The sequence below is a fragment of the Oncorhynchus mykiss genome, chromosome 6 (genome assembly GCF_057628025.1).
Source record: "Oncorhynchus mykiss isolate SJ-2025 chromosome 6, ASM5762802v1, whole genome shotgun sequence".
Classification (NCBI taxonomy): domain Eukaryota; kingdom Metazoa; phylum Chordata; class Actinopteri; order Salmoniformes; family Salmonidae; genus Oncorhynchus; species Oncorhynchus mykiss.
Genome location: NC_143027.1, coordinates 37,573,973 through 37,597,771, shown reverse-complemented (window position 1 = coordinate 37,597,771; position 23,799 = coordinate 37,573,973). Strand labels below are relative to the sequence as shown.

At 43.6% G+C, this 23,799-nt stretch overlaps 1 protein-coding gene across 4 annotated transcripts in view; it reads right to left on the bottom strand.

The window, feature by feature from the left end:
• Positions 1-2,069, bottom strand: part of LOC110526893 (electrogenic sodium bicarbonate cotransporter 4) — a 57,239-nt gene extending 55,170 nt beyond the window's left edge. For all 4 annotated transcript variants that reach the window (XM_090237880.1, XM_090237881.1, XM_090237882.1 and 1 more), the window contains exon 1: positions 1,930-2,069. The gene's annotated coding sequence lies outside the window, so the exon portion shown is untranslated. The remainder of the gene's footprint in view (positions 1-1,929) is intronic.
• Between the last annotated feature and the right edge of the window lie 21,730 nt (positions 2,070-23,799).

The window sequence follows — 23,799 nt, the reverse complement described above, 5'->3', positions numbered from 1 at the left end:
ACATATGGAGGGGAGTGTAGATACTGTATATGTAGAAGAGTGTCCGGTTGTGACTGACTATATACTACTATTGTGTTTGTGTGTCTGTGTGTGTGTACAACTTTTGTGTTTGTGTGTGTGTTTGTGTGTGTGTGTACAATTATTGTGTTTGTGTGCATGTGCATACTGCTATTGTGTCTGTGTGTGTCCCCGTGCACGTGTGTGTGAGAGAGAGAGAGAGACCCAGCTGCATTGACTTCTGATGATCACAGATCAATGAGGAAATAATTAAATTGGAGGCTAACTCAATGGAAAGATGCATAATTAAAACAGATAAGCAGAGTACTTCAGCACATGACATACCACTAGATATTTTCTTAAACTGGGAAAGCTATTTGCAATACTTAGGCGACTCATGTTACTGTGGCATAGTATTCCCAGAGAACACATCATCATGATGCCACATCATTATGATGATGCGTTTTGCATTATCACAATGATAAGGCAAGTTACATTTAGCTTTTTTAAAGTCCTATATCTTAAACTTGATTGCTGTCATGCAAAACAGTTTGGGAATGTTACATCAGTGGACGAATTAAAAAAATACCTAAATATAATTTTTAAGTGGATTAGGGGAATAGGTTTGTTATGGCCGTAGGTGGTTAAGGCTGTGTTGAGGCCGTGTTGAGCTTGTGTGGCTCTTGTTATTGCTGGCTTCCTGTGTGTGTAATTAGTTCTGTCACATCAGTGTCCTTCACACCCAGTGGGCAGGATGAGTGGGACCTACAGGCCATCACCTCTCTGCTCTGCCAGCCTGATCGATGGGCCTGCAAACCCACTTAATGTGGACATGCAGCCACACTGATAGATACAAACAATAGGTCTTTGGTCTCTCTCTCACTCACCCTCCCTATGCCCCCCCCCCCCCCCTTCTCTCTATGTTTCTCTCTCGATCCCTCTGCCTCTCTTTCCCTTCGTCTCTCTTTCAATTCAATTCACGGGGCTTTATTGGCATGGGAAACATATGTTAACATTGCCAAAGCAAGTGAAGTAGATAATATACAAAAGTGAAATAAACATAAAATAAAATGAACAATAAACATTACACTCACAGAAGTTCCAAAAGAATAAAGACATTTCAAATGTCAGTATGTATATGTACAATGTTGTAACGATGTGTCTTTCTCTCTCTCCCCCTCTTTTTCTCTCTCTCGCTCTCTCTTTATCGCCCTCCTGCTCTCTGTCTATCGTTGTCTCTCTATCATTCCCTCTCTCTCTCTCTCTCTCTCACACACGTGCACCACACACACAACAGTCCTGTCACGCACAGTTCCCCCCTCCTATCTCACCCCACCTCTCTCTGGCGTACATTCAATTGTCACATCTGCCTAACAGACTACAATGTCTGTTTCTGAAACAATCACAAACCTATCACACCAAAAATATTCTGTTGAGAAAGTATCATGAGAAGTGCTTACAATATTAAAATAAAAGTATCATGAGAAGTGCTTACAATATTATAATATATAGTAATTGAGATTAAAATGGTTTTGAGTACATTCTTAATCAGTTAGCAGCAATTCAATTCCATTAAACCAAATTGCTTTAGACGTTTTGCTTCAGAACAATTTTCTGTTCAAACATTATTTCCCAAAGAACATTAAAAATATATGATCCATTGACAGATGCCAGTGTATATTTATGTAATGGGAAATCAAAGTCTACAAGTAAAACATTATTCCAAAATGCATTTCATAAATCATCAAGTTTCAACAATTTATACAGACTTCCGAAAATCATCACTTGTCTATACTTCAGCAAGTAGTAACAGCCCGAGTTGCGTTTGTTTCTATTTGCCATCTCCAGCAGGGGAGTCTTGATTCTGCTAATGGAATCATACTAAACTACACCTGGAAAACAGGTTAATATATGTACAATAAGATGTCTTACCTGGCGTAGTTTCCTGGCCTGAAATGAGCAAATGGAGAGAAAGAGAGGTCTTCTGTTAATTGCAGGAATGCATCAATGATAACATAGCCTATCACTGGATCTCGAATGAACTATTGACAACACCAAACCGAACAATGGGGAAAAGTTGTTCTCAGTTCGCACCCTCTCTCTCTCTCTCTCTCTCTGACCCTCTCTTCCTAACCCCCTCTCTCTCTTTGAAACCTTGCCCTCTCCCCCTCTGCTGGCTCAATAACAGGACAACTGGTATTGGGGCTGGTTTGGGTGGTGATAGGGTTGACTGATCAACATTCATGAGTTATATGACTATTCTACATGTGACCATGGGTCACTCACTCACACACATACTGTACCTTTTTGCTGACCAGGGCATAACATATAGTGCCTTTGGAAATAATTCAGACCCCTTTTTCTACATTTTGTTACGTTACAGCCTTATTCTAAATTGGATTAAATAAAAAAAAAAATGTCCTCAATCTACACGCAATACCCCATAATGACAAAGCAAAAACAGGTAAAAAAAAATTGCCGCAAATTCACAAAGAATAAAAATATCATTATTCATACTCTTCGCTATGAGACTCAAAATTGAGCTCAGGTGCATCCCGTTTCCATTGATCATCCTTGAGATATTTCTACACTTTGATTGGAGTCCACCTGTGGTGAATTCAATTGATTTTGACATGATTTGGAAAAGCACACACCTGTCAATGTAAGGTCCCACAGTTGACAGTGCATGTCAGAGCAAAAACCAAGCCATGAGGTCGAAGGAGTTGTCTGTAGAGCTCCAAGACAGGATTGTGTCGAGGCACAGATCTGGGGAAGGGGGAATCAGGCCTTTATGGTAGAGTGGCCAGACGGAAGCCACTCCTCAGTAAAAGGCACATAACAGGATGCTTGGAGTTTGCCAAAAGGAACCTAAAGACTCTCAGACCAAGATTTTCTGGTCTGATGAAACCAAGATTGAACTCTTTGGCCTGAATGCCAAGTGTCACGTTTGGAGGAAACCTGGCACCATCCCTACGGTGAAGGATGTTTTTCAGCGGCAGGGACTGGTAGACTAGTCAGGATCGGGACAAAGATGAACAGAGAGATAGTACAGAGAGATCCTTGATTAAAAATCTGCTCCAGAGCACTCAGGACCTCAGACTGGGGCGAAGGTTCACCTTGCAACAGGACATCAACCCTAAGAAAACAGCCAAGACAATGCAGGAGTGGCTTCGGTAAAAGTCTCTGAATGTTCATGAGTAGCCCAGCCAGAGCCCGGACTTGAACCCAATAGCTGTGGAGCGACGCTTCCCATCAAACCTGACAGAGCTTGAGAGGATCTCCAGAGAAGAATGGGAGAAACTCCCCAAATTTTTTTTTATTTTTATTTCACCTTTATTTAACCAGGTAGGCTAGTTGAGAACAAGTTCTCATTTGCAACTGCGACCTGGCCAAGATAAGGCATAGCAGTGTGAACAGACAACACAGAGTTACACATGGAGTAAACAATTAACAAGTCAATAACACAGTAGAAAAAAGGGGAGTCTATATATACATTGTGTGCAAAAGGCATGAGAAGGTAGGCAAATAATTACAATTATGCAGATTAACACTGGAGTGATAAATGATCAGATGGTTATGTACAGGTAGAGATTGGTGTGCAAAAGAGCAGAAAAATAAAAATAAATAAATAAAAACAGTATGGGGATGAGGTAGGTGAAAATGGGTGGGCTATTTACCAATAGACTAAATACAGGTGTGCCAATTTTGTAGTGTCATACCCAAGAAGACTCGAGACTGTAATCCCTGCCAAAGGTGCTTCAACAAAGTGCTGAGTGAAGGGTCTGAAAACTTATGCAAACTTAATATGTTTTTTTTATTTTAACACATTTGCAAAACTTTCTGCAATTCTTGGTTTGCTTTATCATTATGGGGTAATGTGTGTAGATTGATGAGGGGGGGGGGGGGGGAATTAATCAATTTCAGGCTGTAACGTAACAAAATGTGGAAAAAGTCAAGGGGTCTGAATACTTTCCGAATGCACCATATGTATATCATCAGTTATACATCTAGAACATTTAATTGAACACTGGATGCCAATTCCACCATCAATGATTGAGATGTACTTCTAACATTAATTGCCCTTGGGCCATGCACACACAAATAAATCATCAGTTATAACAATAATAATAGAGGTATTTTATATAGCACTTTTCATTACATGTACAATTTCTAAATTCCTTTAAAAACAGAATTACCTAAACGATTAAACAAAACAAACATAGAGATCTGTCTGTTCTTAGTCCTCCACAGCTTTAGATGATGAGAGGAGGGAGCATAGATGGTACAGCCAGGCAGGGAGGTAGAGACATCTGACAGACAGGCCATGGAGCTTGTTGTCGGGCATGTCACGGCCGTCGAAAGAAGTGGACCAAAGTGCAGCGTGGTGAGCGTACATTTTCCTTTTCTTTAAAATGTCGCCAACAAAACAACAAACGAAGAAACAACCGTGAAGCTTACAGGGTTATAGTGCCACTAACAAAAGTCAACTTCCCACAAAACCAACAGGGGAAAAGGCTGCCTAAGTATGATTCCCAATCAGAGACAACGAAAGACAGCTGTCCCTGATTGAGAACCATACCCGGCCAAACACAAAGAAATAGAAAACATAGAAAATCAGAACATAGAATGCCCACCCAAATCACACCCTGACCAAACCAAAATAGAGACATAAAAAAGGCTCTCTCAGGTCAGGGTGTGACAGGGCACCTTGTTATCTTCGATAGTTGCAGCCCCTACTCCGTAGGTAGGCTGGATCATCCACTACTAAAATATAGCACCCACCTCTGTGATGCTTCGGCGACTGTAAAAGAACCAGTTAGAGCACCACATCTCAGCAGTGGTCCAGAAAAGCCCCCTACGAAGCGAGCCTCTGTATCCACTCACACCGCAGTCCACTTCCCTCTAGGAACTGGGGCAGGGTGCCAAAAAGGCGATGATGTCGATCTGGTGTTGCTGCATCATTCAAATCATATAATCAAATATAAACTGACTTGCAATAATCAGTCCTGCAATTCTGTGAGTCACCACCAGATATTTCAGTAACTCTATCAAGAAGTTATCAAAAACAAAAAAAAGTTGAAAAATGCAATAAAAAAACACTCAACAATAATGAAATATTTACAATATATTCTGCCTAGGCTACCTCAGTGCACTATGGCAACCACATCATCGCTAAACTAAAGTAGTCCAATGTTTTTGATTCAATTATAGCGAATTAGCCTAATAGCCTACATCATGTTGACTTTTATGACATCCTCCCCACATCAGGAGGTTGAAACAACATTGTCAGGATATTTTCAGAATGTTGTCTATGGATGTGTTAACCCATGACAGTTTTTTGTAATTCAGAAAAATCTATACTACAAGACATAGGGAGGGAGATAATTATTCCTGGGCTGGGTGCACTGAACTGTCACACCCTGATCTGTTTCACCTGTCTTTGTGATTGTCTCCACCCCCCTCCATGTGTCGCCCATCTTCCCCATTATCCCATGTATTTATACCTGTTTTCTTTTTGTCTGTTGCCAGTTCGTCTTGTTCGTCAAGTTAACCAGCGTTTTTGTTCTCAGCGCCAGTTTTTCCCGGTCTCTCTTTTCTCGCCCTTCTGGTTTTGACCCTGACCTGTCCAGACTCTGAGCCCGCCCGCAGAGCGGCCAACTATGCGGTGGATTTCCGCACGTTGGCAGCAGAGAACGCGTGGAACCAGGAAGCACTGTTCGACATGTTCCTGCACAGCATATCTGAGGAGGTTAACTTCTTTGGGATAGGGGGCAGCATTTTCACTTTTGGATTAATAGCGTGCCCAGAGTAAACTGCCTCCTACTCAGTCCCAGATGCTAATATATGCATGTTATTATTAGTTTTGATAGAAAACACTCTGAAGTTTCTAAAACTGTTTGAATGATGTCTGTGAGTATAACATAACTCATATGGCAGGCAAGAACCTGAGAGAAAATCCAAACAGGAAGTGGGAAATCTGAGGTTTGTAGTTTTTGAACTCAGCCCTTATCGAATTCACAGTGGGATGTGGGTGATTTTGCACTTCCTAATGCTTCCACTAGATGTCAACCGTCTTTAGAACGTTGTTTCAGGCTTCTACTCTGAAGGGGGAGCGAAGGAAAGCTGTTTGACTAAGGGGTCTGGCAGCAGCCTTGTTCACATGAGAGGTATCTCTCGTTCCATTGCTTTTCTACAGACAATGGAATTCTCCGGTTGGAACATTATTGAACATTTATGATAAAAACATCTTAAAGATTGATTCTATACTTAGTTTGACAAGTTTCTTCGACCTGTAATATACCTTTTTGAACTTTTCGTCCGACTGGACCTGAACGCGCATTTGGATTTGTTTACCAAAAGCCCTAACAAAAGAAGCTATTTGGACATAAATTGACATAAATTATGGACATTATCGAACAAAACAAACATTTATTGTGGAACTGTGATTCCTGAGAGTGCATTCTGATGAAGATCATCAAAGGTAAGTGAATATTTATAATGCTATTTATGACTAATGTTGACTGCGCAACATGGCGGATATTTATTTTGGCTGGTTTGGGCTCTGAGCGCCATACTCAGATTATGCTTTTTCCGTAAAGTTTTTTTTAAATCTGACACAGCGGTTCCATGCATAACACTTGAATTTTCATCAACATATATGAGTATTTCTGTGAATTCATGTGGCTCTCTGCAAAATCATAGCATGTTTTTGAACTACTGAACATAAAACACCAATGTAAATGCGATTTTTGGATATTAATATGCACTTTATCGAACAAAACATACATGTATTGTGTAACATGAAGTCCTATGAGTGTCATCTGATGAAGATCATCAAAAGATAGTGATTCATTTTATCTCTTTTTGTGACTCCTCTCTTTGGCTGGAAAAATGGCAGGGTTTTTCTGTGGCTTGGTGGTGACTTAACATAATCGTTTGTGGAGCTTTCGTGGGAAGCATTTTTGAAATCAGAGACTGTGGCTGGATTAACGAGAAAGTTATCTTTAAATGGTGCCTAATACTTGTCTGTTTGAGAAATTAGATTTATAAGATTTCTGTTGATTTTGAATTTATCGGGTATCGGGTTTCCCCCTGTCCTAGACAGGTTAAGGAAGAGCTTGCTGTTCGGGAGCTTGCCATGGACCAGGACTCCCTCATTGCTTTGACCATCTGAATCGATGGCCGATTGCAGGAACGACGGATGGAGAGGAAATTTGATTTCACTCGCACGTTCAGGGATTCCACCTCACCTCCGAGTTATCCCAGAAGTACCCGATGGTCCCGTTGCCGAGAGCATCCGAGTTTCCCAACCTTCCTCGAGAGTCACCAAAGACGGCTGATGCACTGTTTCCCGAGCCTATGCAACTAGGCAGAGCTGGGCTGTCGCCAGCGGAATGGCAACACAGGATCAACACAAGGAGCTTTCTGTATTGCGGGACTTTTGGTCATTTTGTGTCCCCTTGCTCGGTAAAAGACCAGGCTCACTGGTAGGAGCGAGTACTCTGGTGGGCCATATGGAGAACTTTTCAGCCTCCCTTACTCGCACCCCTTTTGATGTCATTCTGCTGTGGGGAAACCAGTCTAAATCTCTCCGGGTCTCATTGACCCTGGGGCTGATGAGAGCTTTTTTTTGGATGCCACACTGGCTTCCAAGCTGAACATCCCCACTCAGCCCCTTTCCATTCCCATGGATGTTGAGCGCTGGACGGGTGCTCTATAGGCCGGGTCACCCATAACACCACTCCCATCAACCTACGTGTGTCAGTGAATCACAGCGAGACCATTCAATTCCTGCTCATCAAGTCCCCCCAGATTCCTGTGGTTAAGGGATTCTCCTGGCTCCAGAGACACAATCCCCTCATCAACTGGTCTACTGGTCCCATTGTGGGCTTGGGTCCATTCTGCCACGCCCATTGTCTGAAGTCGGTGCACCTTACCCTGGGACGTCTTCCTGGGGGCTCGGAAGTTGCTCCGGACCTCTACGCCAGGACCTCCGGGAGGTGTTCAGCAAGTCCCGGGCCACTTCCCTTCAGCCAAACCGCCCTATGACTGCGGGATTGACCTTCTCCCTAGCACCACGCTGCCCCGGGGATGTCTTTACTCTCTGTCAGGACCAGAGACCAAGGCTATGGAGACCTACATTTGGGACTCCTTAGCGACAGGATTTATCCATTCCTCTTCCTCTCCTGCTGGGGCAGGGTTCTTCTTTGTGGAGAAAAAGGACAAGACCCTGCACCCGTGCATTGACTACCGGTGAGTTAATGACATTACCTGTGAAGAACCGTTATTCGCTACCACTCATTTCCTCCTCTGCCTTTGAGCCGCTCCAGGAGGCCACTGTTTTCTCAAAGCTGGATCTACGAAACACCTACCACCTAGTGCAGATACGAGAGGGGGACGAGTGGAAGACCGTCTTCAACATTCCCTTTGGTCTCACTAAAGCCCCTGCCATGTTTCAGGCTCTGGTGAATGATGTTCTCCTTTACATGTTGAACCAGTTTGTCTATTGTCTACATTGATAACATCCTCATCTTCTCCTGCTCCCCCCAAGAACACATGCTCCACAAACAACAGGTTCTCCAGCGCCTTCTGGTGAACAGGTTGTTTGTTAAGGCAGAAAAGTGTGAGTTCCATCGCTCCACTATTCCCTCTCTGGCCTACATCATCTCTGCTGGGAGTGTCCAGATGGATCCCAAGAAGGTGAGAGCGGTGGTGGATTGGCCTCCGCCTAAGTCCAGGGTGCAGCTGCAAGGGTTCGCCAACTTTTATCGCTGTTTTATCTGGGGTTACATCACCCTGGCATCCCCATGTCTGCACTCACCTCTACCAAGGTTCTGTTCACATGGTCCTCTGCCTCTGACTGGGCATTCTGGGATCTTAAATACCACTTCACCACTGCTCCTATCCTGGTTCATCCTGACCCTTCCCGTAAGTTTGTGGTGGATTCCGATTCTTCGGATGTCGTAGTGGGGCTGTCCTGTCCCAATGTTCAGCCCTGGACCTTAAGCTGCGTCCCTGCGCCTTCTTCTCCCACCACCTCAATGCCACAGAGAGGAATTATGATGTGGGGAATCGGGAGCTTCTCGCGGTGAAGACGGCGTTGGATGAATGGACGCACTGGCTAGAAGGGGCGGAACATCCGTTCATTGTGTGGACCGACCACAAAAACCTGGAGTATCTCCGCACCGCCAAGCGCCTCAACTCCAGGCAAGTGAGATGGGCCCTGCTGTTTACCCGGTTCAACTTCACTCTCTCCTACCGGCCGGGGTCCAAGAACGTCAAGCCGGTTCCCTGTCTTGCGCGGTTACCACTCCTTCCGACCTCGTGCCTGGCAATGGCACTCAGCTGGGGTATAGGGAAACAGGTCTGGGAGGCACAGCAGTCCCAGCCGACTGCTTGGGGGGCCAGATAACTGGATGTTGTGCCTGACGCTGTCCGCTCCGGGGTCCTGGAGTGGAACCATTCCTCCAGGCTTGCCTGTCACCCAGGCTCTCGTCGGACCCTGGCCTTTGTGCGACGTCGCTTTTGGTGCCATCCTGACTGTGGTCAAATGGTTTTCCAAAGCCGCCCACTTCATTCCTCTCTCCAAACTACCCACAGCCAAGGAGACAGCCCTGCTTATGATGCAGCACATCCATGGACCCCGGGTGGACATGGTCTCCAACATGGTCTCCGCTATAGACATCCTGGACCCAGCCCTCATTGCCGACTTCCACTGCCAGCACCCCGGTGAACCAGGTATGCGCCCAGGTAGGACGCCAGGTGGCGCCCCTAGAGAGGGGGGGGGGGGGGGGTGTACTGTCACAGTTCCCAGTTCGTCTTGCTTGTCAAGTCAACCAGTGTTTTTGTTCTCAGCTCCTGCTTTTCCCAGTCTCTCTTTTGTCACCCTCCTGGTTTTGACCCTTGCCTGTCCTGACACTGAGCCCGCCTGCCTGACCACTCTGCCTGCCCCTGAGCCTGCCTGCGACCTGTACCATTGCCCCACCTCTGGATTATTGACCTCTGCCTACCCTGAGCCTGCCTGCCATCCGGTACCGTTGCCCCACCTCTGGTTTACTGACACCTCCCTGCTTTGACCTGTCTTGCCTGCCCCTGTTGGATTATTAAACCAAACCATTGTTAATTCGACGTTGTCTGCATCTGGGTCTTGCCTTCATACCTGATATTGAACTACTCAACTCATCATCTACTGTAGTACATGATGCCATCACAGGATTCCAACTTCACCCAGTACATCATTAATGCTTTTTGATGCTTTTTGTGGTCGGATTCAGTTCAATTATTAAAAATAATCACGGTTTTCGATTTTGTTTTCAATGATTTTTCTTTACATTAAATGCATTATGTGGGTTGAATGCTGTAACACAAAATAAAACAAATAATAAAAGTCCCTTGTTGGTAGTGACTACCCATTGCTGCTTGTCACTTATTAACCATAATTTAATCAATCAAATATTTCAGTTGTTGTGTATTACATTTGTTTTATGAGATGAATTTGAATGTAATAATAAAGTAACCTCATCTCTATGCTGCCCTACAAATGCAAAACGCAGTAACCACACCAACAGTGAAACTGAGAAAACTTGCTTTTTTAAATTGTCCCCAGCACAAGGTGCACCTGTGTAATGATCATGCTGTTTAATCAGCTTCTTGATATGCCACACCTATCAGGTGGATGGATTATCTTGGCAAATGAGAAATTTTCACTATAAGGGATGTAAACAAATTTGTGCACATCTGCTTGAAATAAGCTTTCTGTGCATATGGAAAAATTCTGGGATCTTTTATTTCAGCTCATGAAACATGGGAGCAACACATAACATGTATGAGTTCCATTTGAAATGTCCCCAAACAGAGTGAGGAGAGACCACTGCTGCCTCCTGGAAATGGTATGCTAAAATGGACGAGGTGATTGACGGCAGGCCCTCCATTACACAGCATGTCGTCTTTGCCTCGGCCAGCCAGGAGGTAGGTAGTAGTGGTCTCTGAGAAGTTGAAGGTGCAGAGGGAGAGCGTGAGAGAGAGAGATGACCTGTCTTGAAAGAGGAAGAGGGAGCCGAAGTGAGTCGTTCTGCTAAATTATATGCAAGACGGATGAGGAGACAGAGATTTTGTCAACCAAGAAGATGGAAAAAGGGAGCAAGATGCACTGCAGAGAGAAAAGGAACAGAGAGAGAAGGATGAGCAAAAGAAGGAGAGCCGGAAGAGGAAGGACAGGTGAGAGGAGGAAAACCTAAAGAGAGAGCAGAGGAAATAAATTAAAGCAGTGGAGGGATGAAGAAAACAAGTGTAGAGAGGAAGAGAATAGAGGGAGGGAAGATAGGCTGCTTAAGATCCTAGAAGGTTTTTCCGGAATACACAAATAGTGGAATTGTTTATATTATATTTTAGTCAAAGCTTGTTCTTGTCTGTTGACTTTCAACTCTCTAGATACCTTTACTACTTTTCTATTAGTGACTTGACATGTGACGTGACTTGACGGGACTTGCCACTTTGAGACTTAGGAGTGGGATTTGAGACATGACCAGTTTGACTTACGACTTGACTTGGGACTTTGGACCTCATGCCTCGTGACAGCGGTGACTTGATCACACCTCTGCAATTTGGTTCATAAAGTTAATATCAACTGTATCCTTCTTTCAGATGTATGTTTCTTCATTATCCCGAAAAGGACTGCTCCACCACACTCCTCGCCCTGGAATACTTGACATTGTTAGTGGCCTCCACTGCACCCGTCACTAGAACTATTTGTTGTTGCATTCGATGTTTGTCCTTGCACCTTGCATAGCCCTTACCTGCAGTCAATGACCAAAAGCACCCTCTTTGGCTTCATGGGTGGAATGTTATTAATATTTTTCATAATTTCATATTATTATCATTTTAACTGATGAAAATCTGGTTTCTATGTCACACTGTTTTGTTATATTTCAGTCTTCTGTGACGTAAACAACCAGTCAAAAGTGTGGACACACCTACTCATTCAAGGGTTTTTCTTTATTTGTACTATTTTCTACATTATTGAATGATAGTGAAGACATCAAAACTATGAAATAACACATATGGAATCATATAGTAACCAAAAATGTGTTAAACAAATCAAAATAGATTTGAGATTTTAGATTATTCAAAGTAGCCACCCTTTGCCTTAATGACAGCTTTGCACACGCTTGGCATTCTCTCAACCAGCTTCATTAGGAATGCTTTTCCAACAGTCTTGAAGGAGTTCCCACATATGCTGAGCACTTGTTGGCTGCTTTTCCTTCACTCTGCGAGGTAGTCACCTGGAATGCATTTCAGTTAACAGGTGTGCCTTGTTAAAAGTTCATTTGTGGAATTTCTTTCCTTCTTAATGCATTTGAGCCAATGAGTTGTGTTGTGCACAACTGAGCAAGAGGACAAGTGCATTAGAGTGTCTATTTTGAGAAACAGACGCCTCACAAGACCTCAACTGGCAGTTTCATGAAATAGTACCAACACAACACCAGTCTCAACGTAACCAGTGAAGAGGCGACTCCGGGATGCTGGCCTTCTAGGTACAATTGCAAAGAAAAAGCCATATCTCAGACGGGCCAATAAAAAGGAAAGATTAAGATGGGCAAAAGAACACAGACACTGGACAGAGGAATGCGTTGCACACCACCGTCTGGAAAGCCCTGCGGTTGTGGGCGGTGCAGTTGCCGTACCTGGCAACTCTTCAGCCTCCTTAGGCTGAAGAGGCGCTGTTGCGTCTTCTTCACCACACTGTCTGTGTGGGTGGACCATTTCAGTTTGTCCATGATGTGTATGCCGAGGAACTTAAAACTTTCCACCTTTTCCACTGCTGTCCCGTCGATGTGGATAGGGGGGGGTCCCTCTGCTGTTCCCTGAAGTCTGCAATCATCAACAACAGCCAGTGTTCAAGTAACAGACATATCTCAACATTAACTGTTCAGAATAGTGAATCAGTGTGAATCAGGACTTCATGGTGAATTTATTTCTGCAAATAAAGCACTACTATATGACAATACTAATAAGAAGAGCCTTGCTTGGGCCAAGAAACACAACAATTAGACCAGTGGAAATCTGTCCTTTAGTATGATGAGTCAAAATTTCAGATTTTTGGATGCAACCGCCATGTCTTTGTGAGAAGCAGAGTAGATTAACTAATGATCTCCGCATGTGTAGTTGCCACCGTGAAGCATGGAGGAGGTGTGATGGTGTGGGGTGCTTTGCTGGTGACACTGTCTGTGGTGTATTTAGAATTCAAGAAACACTTAACCAGCATGTCTACCACAGCATTCTGCAGTGATACACCATCCCATCTGGTTTGCGCTTAGTGGGACTATCTTTTGTTTTCAACAGGACAATGACCCAACACACCTCCAGATTGTGTAAGGGCTATTTGACCAATAAGGAGAGTGATGAGTGCTGCATCAGATGACCTGGCCTCCACATTCACCCAACCTCAACCCAATTGAGACGGTTTGGGATGCGTTGGACCACAGAGTGAAGGAAATACAGCCAACAAATGCTCAGCATATGAGGGAACTCCTTCAAGACTGTTGGAAAAGCATTCCCGGTGAAGCTGGTTGAGAGAATGCCAAGCGTGTGCAAAGGCAAAGGGTGGCTACTTTGAAGAATCTAAAATCTAAAATCTATTTTGATTTGTTTAACACTTTTTTGGTTACTACATGATTCCATATGTGTTATTTCATAGTTTTGTTGTCTTCACTATTATTCTACAATGTAGAAAATAGTAAAAATACAGAAAAACCCTTGAATGAGTAGGTGTGTACAAACTTTTGACTGGTACTGTATATGAACCACAGCATGTTGGTGGCACCTTAATTGGGGAGAACAGGCTTGTGATAATGTCTGCATTGGTATCAAATACACCAAACAAATTGTTTCCATGTGCTTAATGCCATTCCATTTGCTGAATTCCGGCCATTATTATGAGCCGTTATCCTCTCAGAAGCCTCCTGTGATATGAACTGAATATGTTTGTCAACAACAGCCAGTGTTTTATTTTTATTTTTTGACCTGTAATGACAATTGTTACTGTCAATCTAATGAATTCATAATAACACAATGCTACAACGAACATCTGGGCTGAAGGTATGTTGACCTCAACTTCTTGCTCTGGGAAGAGCGGAGGCTGATACCGCATGGAACATTCGAAGGGGGAGAGTCCAGTGGCCGAGCAGGGGAGAGTGTTCCTGGCTTATTCCACCCAGACCAGATGCTGGGGTTACTGGCAAAGAGACATCGGAGTGCCGTCTCCATGTTTTGATTGGCTCGCTCCGACTGGTCCATTGGATTGAGGATGAAACCCGGAGGACAGGCTGGCCGATGACCTGATGGGTTCAAATTGGGGACATGATAGGGGCTGCACCAAATGTTTGATGTATTATAATAATTGATTATGCTTATGTTGTATTAATAGAAGGGGAGGGGCTATGGGACCCCACCTCCTCTACATTTATAGGATCCTAGACTACAGATTAACAATATATATATTCATTATAAGGTTTTAAAATGTAACATTTTCTCAGTCTCTGCTTCTTATAAAGAAATGGTCTGAGAAATGTGTGAATTATTGCATGGGGTCTGTGAAAAAGCACTTCAAAGATAAACATAGAGTGTTGCTTATTTGTTAAGTAAATAAAATGGAACACAGAAAAACAGAAACAACATTTGGCGAGCTTGCCAGGAGGGAGTGAGTGCAACGTTACTGGACGGAACCTGAACCCACTTCTCTGATCACCAAATTGTAAGGTAAGCAGACACCTGTGATATCGAAGTCTGTAATTTAAAAGAAGTGTTTCGCTGGTATGTAAAAGCGCCGCCTCCCTCTTGTAATTGTAAAAACAAAGGAACCTAAAATGTGCATGTGAAAGTCAATGAATGTGTGGTAATTGATGTATGTCAATGTGTGTTATATGTTATATGTATTAAGAACAGTAGCTTGCCTTCTAGCGTGTTGTGGGTGCTGGGGTGTCTTCCGGAAGGGTACTCAAGAGTAGTTAGGAGCAGAAGCTGTATCTGAGTGAGAGTTCTGAAACAGGCCATAACCTATGGGACACCTGAGATAAGTTTTTAGTTAGGGACAGAAGCTGTATCTGAGAGAACAGTTCTGACACAGACGATAACCTATGGGGCACCTGGAAGATAGAAATGAAATGTTGTCTGTCCATATGTTTGTTTGGTGTGAGTGAAAAGCGCAGTGGGTGAGGAGATAAACAAATTGAGAATTGGTTATTTGGTCTGAGGACTGAGAGCCGTTTATAAGTGGATTTTTGATAAGGAGGAGGACGAAGAACAGTATATAGATTAAGGCAGTCAATTTGAATAATATCAGAAAGTGATTTTTGGAAGTGAGGAGAGCAGGAAGGAGTTCTGTCATTGTATAAGAAAAGGCGGGTTTGATAAAGATAATACCTATAATTTCCAGTCACAACTTGCAGACTTGTTTACGACGGTTTTTACTTTTTAATTACCGTTTATATTTTTTGTTTTTCCCTCACACTAACTTTTTCACTCCGAAAACTTTATCTGGACGTGGTTCGTCAGGACCTCCACCAGCCGAAGCAGTAACATTAACATTAACCTGATGCCTTCTAATTGCAGTCGCTGTACTCATAATATACAGGAGAACAATCACCTTACGGCGAGGATAGCTGTGCTGCAAGCCCAGCTTCAGACGTAATTGTTAGACAAGGGTAATTTCAGTGTAGGAAAGGATGAAACAGCGTCTGTGCCACCAGTAAGTAAGGATAGTAGAATAAATCCCCTCGCCGACAACTTTCTCATGGTTTCTGGAGGGAAATGCTGTAGGAATGCTCAACCGGTGTCGCTCATTCAGTCGACAGAAACTTTCCACCGGTTCTCCCCAGCAGGTCGGAGTCAGAGGCTGAGCCTTCTCTGGTCTCTACTCCTCCCGTTACGGGGTCTGGGATGCAGAAGCCTCCCAACCATTAGATCTGACAAATTGAAAACCCTAGTCATTGGTGACTCCATTACCCGCAGTATTAGACTTAAAGCGAATCATCCAGCGATCATACACTGTTTACCAGGGGGCAGGGCTACCGACGTTAAGGTTAATCTGAAGATGGTGCTGGCTAAAGCTAAAACTGGCGAGTGTAGAGAGTATGGGGATATTGTTATCCATGTCGGCACCAATGATGTTAGGATGAAACAGTCAGAGGTCACCACATAGCTTCAGCATGTAAGTCAGCTAGAAAGATGTGTCGGCATCGAGTAATTGTCTCTGAGTGATGAGCTCAACAGCAGTCTCGCAACTCAATCGCTGGTTGAAAACTGTTTTCTGCCCCTCCCAAAAGATAGAATTTGTAGATAATTGGCCCTCTTTCTGGGACTCACCCACAAACAGGACCAAGCCTGGCCTGTTGAGGAGTGACGAACTCCATCCTAGCTAGAGGGGTGCTCTCATCTTATCTATGAACATAGACAGGGCTCTAACTCCCCTAGCTCCACAATGAAAAAGGGTGCAGGCCAGGCAGCAGGCTGTTAGCCAGCCTGCAAGCTTAGTGGAGTCTGCCACTAGCACAGTCAGTGTCGTCAGCTCAGCTATCCCCATTGAGACCGTGTCTGTGCCTCGACCTAGGTTGGGCCAAACTAAACATGGCGGTGTTCTCCTTACCAATCTCACTAGAATAAAGGCCTCCTCCATTCCTGCCATTATTGAAAGAGATTGTGATACCTCACATCTCAAAATATGGCTACTTATTGTTAAATCCCTCACTTCCAAGGCAGTTAATGTCAATGAACTAATCACTGATCATAATCTTGATGTGATTGGCCTGACTGAAACATGGCTTAAGCCTAATGAATTTACTGTGTTAAATGAGGCCTCACCTCCTGGTTACAATAGGGACCATATCCCCCGCGCATCTCTCAAAGGCGGAGGTGTTGCTAACATTTATGATAGCAAATTTCAATTTACCAAAAAATCAACAATGTTTTCATCTTTTGAGCTTCTAGTCATGAAATCTATGCAGCCTACTGCCATCGGATGGGGCCACAGTGTCTCCTGACCCGGGGGGCTAGGGTCAGTTTGTTATATCTGGAGTACTTCTCCTGTCCTACCCGGTGTCCTGTGTGAATTTAAGTTTGCTCTCTCTAATTTTCTCTTTCTCCCTTTCTCTCTCTCGGAGGACCTGAGCCCTCGGACCATGCCTCAGGACTACCTGACATGATGGCTCCTTGCTGTCCCCAGTCCACCTGGCCGTGCTGCTGCTCCAGTTTCAACTGTTCTGCCTGTGATTATTATTATTTGACCATGCTGGTCATTTGTGAACATTTGAACATCTTGGCCATGTTCTGTTATAATCTCCACCCGGCACAGCCAGAAGAGGACTGGCCACCCCACATAGCCTGGTTCCTCTCTAGGTTTCCTCCTAGGTTTTGGCCTTTCTAGGGAGTTTTTCCTAGCCACCGTGCTTCTACACCTGCAATGCTTGCTGTTTGGGGTTTTAGGCTGGGTTTCTGTACAGCACTTTGAGATATCAACTGATGTACAAAGGGCTATATAAATACATTTAATTTGAAATTTGATTTGATTTACTCCTGAGGTGCTGACCTGTTGCACCCTCAACATCCACTGTGATTATTATGATTTGACCCTGCTGGTCATCTATGAACATTTGAACATCTTGGCCATGTTCTGTTATAATCTCCACCCGGCACAGCCAGAAGAGTACTGGCCACCCCTCATAGCCTGGTTCCTCTCTAGGTTTCTTCCTAGGTTCTGACCTTTCTAGGGAGTGTTTCCTAGCCACCGTGCATTGATTGCTGGTTGGGGTTTTAGGCTGGGTTTCTGTTCAACACTTTGAGATATCAGCTAATGTAAGAAGGGTTTTAGAAATACATTTGAAATTTGACACTTGAAAATTTGAAATATAAGACGTATATTACTCTACATCCTGAGGAACTAGTAATACCCTCAACATATTTTGTATTAGTTGAAATACGACCTACGACTTGTAGGAGGATAGATAAGTAGACTTTTAAGTGGAACTGGTGGAGAGGAGGTTGTGTTTTATGGGCATGTGAGAAGACAGTGGAGGAAATAGAGTTCAAACTGATACAACATCCACTATTGATATGATTGAAAGTTAGATAATAGGTAGGAAAGACTAACATAGGGCACCTACACCATTATCATTACACGGCTGACTGTCAAATAAATCCAAACTGATGCTCACCATGTCTGCAAAGGCTTGTAAAGGTTTTTTTATTAGGTAATGGCCCAATTGTGGAATAAAAAGTTAGGAATAGGACAGAAGTTATTTGAATAAAAGGTTCATTGACTTCTAGAATGAGGTTGTCTATGTGAGGCCCATATGTGAAATATATTTGAGTTGAGTAGAACCATTTACCATAGCCTGGATTAAGTGAGTAGAATTAGGATTACAGTATCACCCACTGTTGTTTAACACGCATTGAAAGGAGATAGAGAATCATTTATATAGGCATATTCATACATGTTACACCCACTTTAGGATAACCCTATAGAAATTGGACAACACATTACACGCAGACTATCTAAATAAAAAGCCGGAGCGCCATGGCACAGTCAAACCAGAATGAGGAATATATGCTAAATAAGTTTCCTGCTGTGGAATTTACATTCACTTTTATGAAATGGCATGTTTGGACAGAGATGGCAGGAGAACATAGATATCCAATGGCTGGTTCATTCAACAAGACTAGGTTAGATTTAGTCAAGGAGATCATTCAGACAGGAAGAATGGACAATGAGAAGGGAATGAAGAAGTGCCCTTGTATCAGAAAGTGTGACGGTGATGATGGTGCTGGAAGAAAAAGGAGGCACAGTTCCTGGAGGGAGTTTCCCTCTCCACCCCAACTCATTCCACAAAAAGGAACAGACTGGAAGACAAAAAGACATCTGCTCAAGTTGTTTCTACAGGCTCACCACAGCCTGCAGCTCCCCCACAGTTACATTAGTCACACCTGTGAACCTGGTGCCCGAAGGGTATGTGCTTTTCACCACTCAACATTATGGTGACCTACAAACATGGACTGGAAGAGGACGTTGGCCGCCAGAGCCCTTCGTGAATGGAACAACACTCAATGCTAGACCTGTGGGCAGTTGGGGCATGTGAGTTTGCAGTGTGGGGGAAATGGAAGAGGAAGAGGTTACAACAGGGGAAGAGGAAACTCCACAGGACCAGTCACCCGGAGCTGGAAATGCTCCCCGGGGCCACTTATGGACAAGGAGGACAAGTTAATGACTGAGGATAGCCATGACCAATGGGAAATCAGAACACCAACAGTTATTATTTCCCTCAGAATCAACAATGAAGGTGTCCGACTCCCCTGCTCCAGTTTGAATTCAATGATGGAAGAGAAGAGCCAATAGATACTCTTAATGTTAAGGACATGATGTCACTTTCGTTATGAGTGGAACAAAGCTCAGTGTGAGTTGAGTTCCACATATTTATTGAGGTGAAACTTCAATCAACAAATAAATATATGAACGTGCAGTTCGTGGCGCACATAGCACTAAACAAAAACAATATCCCACAACGCAGGTGTGGACCACAACGCAGGAAAAGGACCACACTAAGTATGATCCCCAATTAGAGGCAACAATCATCAGCTGCCTCCAATTGGGAACCATACTCAAACCAACATAGAAATTAAAGACTAGAATACCCCCTAGTCACGCCCTGACCTAAAACACCAACTAAACCCCCCCCCCCACACCCCCCCCCAAAAAACCTGAACCTGGATGTGGAGGGTTAGGGTGGGCAACTAGCCGTTCCTGGACTGGGCAACGGCGCAGAGGACTCAGGGCTGGTGACACACTCTTCAGGATGAGAGTACGGGGAGCCGGCACAGGACGTACCGAACTGAGGAATCACACTGGAGGCCTGGTGCGTTGATCCGGCACAGGTTTCACCGGACTGATGACACGCTCTTTAGGGCGAGTGCAGGGAGCCGGAACAGGATGTACCGGGCTGGGAAGGCGCACTGGAGGCCTGGTGCGTGTAGCCGGTATGCAGGTTTCACCGGACTGATGACACGCTCTTCAGGGCTAGTGCGAGAAGCCGGCACAGGACGTACCGGGCTGGGGAGGCACAATGGAGGCCTGGTGCATGGAGCCGGCACAGGTGGCACCAGACTGATGACACGCTCTTCAGGGCTAGTGCGAGAAGCCGGCACAGGACGTACCGGGCTGGGGATATTCTGTCACGTTCCTTATAATGAGTGGAACAAAGCTCAGCGTGAGTAGAGTTCCACATATTTATTGAGGTGAAACTTCAAATAACAAATAAATAAACGAACATGCAGTTCGTAGCGCACATCCCACAACGCATCCCACAACAAACAATATCCCAAAACGCAGGTGGGAAAAGGACCACACTAAGTATGATCCCCAATTAGAGGCAACGATCATCAGCTGCCTCCAATTGGGAACCATACTCACACCAACATAGAAATTAAAGACTAGAACACCCCCTAGTCACGCCTAGTCCCCTAGTCACATGATCTATAATATATAATAGACAATAAAGCTTACTGTTTCTGTTTAGAAAAACATGGACAAGTTGTTGGAGAGCTTCCCTGAGCAAATCATCAGTAACAATAACAGGGACATCTGGACAGTCCAGGAATGTGTACCGGACAAAGACTTGTTTGATGTACCTCTGCTTGACTCTGACATGGTGCTGTTCTTTGATGATTCTGCTTATATAGATCAGAACACAGAGTAGAAACGTGTAGGATTTGCTGTAGTAGATGCGGAAGGTGATACTGAGGTTATCCGGCCACTATCAGACCATTTATCAGCGCAACAGACAGATTTATTCTGAACACAGGTCCCATTGCAGGCGTCTCCCAGGTTGGCAACCATCCTGCTTGGAGGACACAGAGGAGGAAAGAGGCTGAGACCCACCGATGAGGAGGGGCCAGAGGAGAAACTGGGAAGACCACAGCCAGAGGGCCGAGACCAAAGGCCAGAAGAACCAACAGAGAGTTCAGCCACAGGACTTGAAGAGTCATCAGATGTCGAGGACACCATCATACACACACACTATGGTTGAGAAACAAGAAAATCACAACCATGGAAACACACATGCAGGGTATTTATTGCTCTCCAAATCCTACTCATTCCCTTTGTGAACGGGGGATGTGGAGAATAATACATGGGTGAAAGCAGTGACATACATAGGATTACAGGAGAAGGGGAACACATCTGGCACACAGGTAATGATTTTCCAGAAATCTCCACAGCCTTTCTGTGGGGAACCCAGGTAGTACCAATTGGAAAGAATGATTTTGGATGTTAATTACTCCATTCTATGCAAAGGAACAATACCAGGGTTTGACAAAGAAACATTAATGATACTATTCTGATGTTAGTCACTAGGGGGAAGGAAGCAGCATGGGAAGGTGGATTATCCAATAATACAATAGGCAGTTCAGATGCAGCTAAAGAATTTAAGGAGGGTGGGCCCATTGAGACTAAATGGCCAAAGTGGAAGAAGATTCTTAGTGTACAACCACGTAACATTTCCCAGCTGATTAAATGCATAAATGCATCCAAAAGTACATTGGAGAGAGTATCTGACTGGTAGTGTATAGTCCCTAAATGATGAAGGAGATGTTGTGTTGGCAGGATTAAAACCCACAATAACTCCCCCTGTTTGTATCTGCAACTCAGGGAATGTGGATGTAGGAAACACCACTAATTGCCTGTCTTACACAGGCCTATAAACAGATACCAGTCATTTTGATGTACTGGATGGGCAATTGATAACTAGAGTAAGTATGTCAAACATAAGCAAAGGCATGAGGACACCTCAGGATCATTTCTGGATCTGTGGGGGTAATGGCTACATTTCCCTCCCCATGGGATGGAAAGGTGTTGTTATCTGGGGAAACTGAACTGACAGCAGCTACATTATGTGCCTCTGAGCTGCTGAACAGTTCTTTGCAAAATAGTTTTAGATCGAATGGCAGAGCTAAAAGAGCAGTGGCTCAAAATAATGAGGATTATGGACATGTGCTGTCTCAGGTAGAGATGGTAGCCCTAGTAATCTTTTCAGGTGCAGGAGTTGTGCTAAAGGGTAAGGGGATTAACAATTTGACATATTCCATATAGGCCCCTACTCATTTGATAGTACAGGGTTTTACTCAGTAGTCACTAAATGTGCAGAATTTGAAGGCAGTAGTGACCAGAGACGAAATGGCACGGCCCTTGGAATATACAATGAGGATTACTGTGTCATGTTGCTTCCTGACTCCTCTGACAACATGACAGCTATTATTAATGACCTGGCTAAATTTGGTTGTACTCTAGGAAAATCTTTGAGGCACTTTCCAGGCACTTAATGGGCAACGTATCATCAAAACTATGATCTCTTTAGAAAACTAAAATCAGATTTTCATCTTAACAAAAGTATTCTCTTCATCCTTGATATTTCCTACACAACGTAAAGGATGTAAACCTGACATACACAGTGTGAAAGCTCTTCATGTTACAACATTTTCACTGTAACATTTTTATATCATTTTTAATGACATCACAAAATAGACATTAATGTTCCATAGACCATCTCTCATCATTCCCCACATCCGGATGCTTAGAAATATTCTCCCAGTGTTCACTTTTGGATGTTAGAGTTTTTGGGCGGCAAAATATCTCTGTAACAAAGAAACATTCCAATCACCACTCCTGAAGACCAAAAAGAGTTACCTGCTGCATACAATTTACAATTGGCGCGAGGTGTCATAAAAACCCCACATCAATCCCTACTCCCCTCTGTGAGTGAAAGGGGTCTGGTGGACGTTGATCCATTGTAACATGATCTTTGGATCCTCACAAGAGAGTCATGACAAAAGGCAGCCAAGCATCAAACATCATGTCTCCAGAATAAAACCCTCGATATTTATTGGAAAGGAGCATCAATCACCGTGTGCACTTTCACTACCTTGTGAAGTTCATCATAATTGATTTAATCTGTAGCCTAATAAACTGCATTCTTTCTGGAGTCGTAGTGGGAGGACGACACAACATATCATCGCGTGACTTCCAGTTTATTTATTATATTTATATTTACACATTAAGGCATTTCCATCGCCATTTCTTGCATAATTAATTTTACAGAGGCAAAAAGATCCCTACGGAAGTCCTCGACAAAACAACTTTTGTTATGTCGTGATCACGGCAAAATTATCTTGTGATCTTGACGAAACAACTTTTGTTATGTACTGATCATGAGATAAATAAGTTGTGATCTTGAGGGACTTCCGTAGAACCCATCTTGTCTAAAGTATTTTATTTTCTAGATATTTGGAAAGTTTACCGACAAATTTGCTGCTACATTCAGGCCCGTCATGTGATTTTTTTTTATCCGACATGTACTTTACTCGCATAAAAAGGTTGTATGGAAACATGGTTAGTGACTAAAAATACGAACATCCCCATTTATTTGGATAACAAAGCGAAGGATATAAAGACACTTCAAATGAAAACCGAGATGACTGTATTAAAAGTTAAATACAGAATAGGCGACATAGACCTACAGTACCAGTCAAACGTTTGGACACACCTACTCATTCAAGGGTTTTTCTTTATTTTTACTATTTTCTACATTGTATAATAATAGTGAAGACATTAAAACTATTAAATAACACATATGGAATCATGTAGTAACCAAAAAAGTGTTAAACAAATCCAAATATATTTTCTATTTGAGATTCTTCAAAGTAGCCACCCTTTGTCTTGATGACAGTATTTGCATGATATATTAAATAAATGTCATGTTAATT